Source organism: Neophocaena asiaeorientalis, unplaced genomic scaffold (assembly GCF_003031525.2).
Source record: "Neophocaena asiaeorientalis asiaeorientalis breed wild unplaced genomic scaffold, Neophocaena_asiaeorientalis_V1.1 scaffold670, whole genome shotgun sequence".
Taxonomy (NCBI): Eukaryota; Metazoa; Chordata; class Mammalia; order Artiodactyla; family Phocoenidae; genus Neophocaena; species Neophocaena asiaeorientalis.
This window is the reverse complement of record NW_020175080.1, coordinates 105,155-106,321: the sequence shown is the minus strand read 5'-3', so window position 1 is coordinate 106,321 and position 1,167 is coordinate 105,155.

The window sequence follows — 1,167 nt, the reverse complement described above, 5'->3', positions numbered from 1 at the left end:
TTCCAGTTTCAGTGCTTGTGACCGATCTCTTTATATTTTCTATTTCTTCCTGGTTCAGTCTTGGAAGGTTGTGCTTTTCTAAGAATTTGTCCATTTCTTCCCGGTTGTCCATTTTATTGGCATATAGTTGCTTGTAGTAATCTCTTATGATCCTTTGTATTTCTGCAGTGTCAGTTGTTACTTCTCCTTTTCATTTCTAATTCTATTGATTTGAGTCTTCTCCCTTTTTTTCTTGATGAGTCTGGCTAATGGTTTATCAATTTTGTTTATCTTCTCAAAGAACCAGCTTTTAGTTTTATTGATCTTTGCTGTCATTTCCTTCATTGCTTTTTCATTTATTTCTGGTCTGATCTTTACGATTTCTTTCCTTCTGCTAACTTTGGGGGTTTCTTGTTCTTCTTTCTCTAACTGCTTTAAGTGTAAGGTAGGTTGAGATTTTTCTTGTTTCTTGAGGTAGGATTGTATTGCTATAAACTTCTCTCTTAGAACTGCTTTTGCTGCATTCCATAGGTTTTGGGTCATTGTGTTTTCATTGTCATTTGTTTCTCGGTATTTTTTGATTTTCTCTTTGATTTCTTCAGTGATCTCTTGGTTATTTAGTGGTGTATTTTTTAGCCTCCATGTATTTGTATTTTTTTACAGATTTTTTCCTATAATTGATATCTAGTCTCATAGCATTGTGGTCAGGAAAGATACTTGATATGATTTCAATTTTCTTAAATTTACCAAGGTTTCGTTTGTGACCCAAGATATGATCTATCCTGGAGAATGTTCCACAAGAACTTGAGAAGAGTGTATTCAGTTGATTTTGGATGGAATATCCTATAAATATCAATTAAATCCATCTTGTTTAATATGTCATTTAAAGCTTGTGTTTCCTTATTTATATTTTCATTTTGGATTATCTGTCCATTGGTGAAAGTGGGGTGTTACAGTCCCCTACTGTTATTGTGTTAATGTCGATTTCCCCTTTTATGGCTGTTAGCAGTTTCCTTGTGTATTGAGGTGCTCCTATATTGGGTGCATAAATATTTACAATTGTTATATCTTCTTCTTGGATTTATCCCTTGATCATTATGTAGTGGCTTTCTTTGTTTCTTGTAATAGTCTTTTTACTTTAAAGTCTATTTTGTCTAATATGAGAATTGCTACTCCGTATTAGTACTT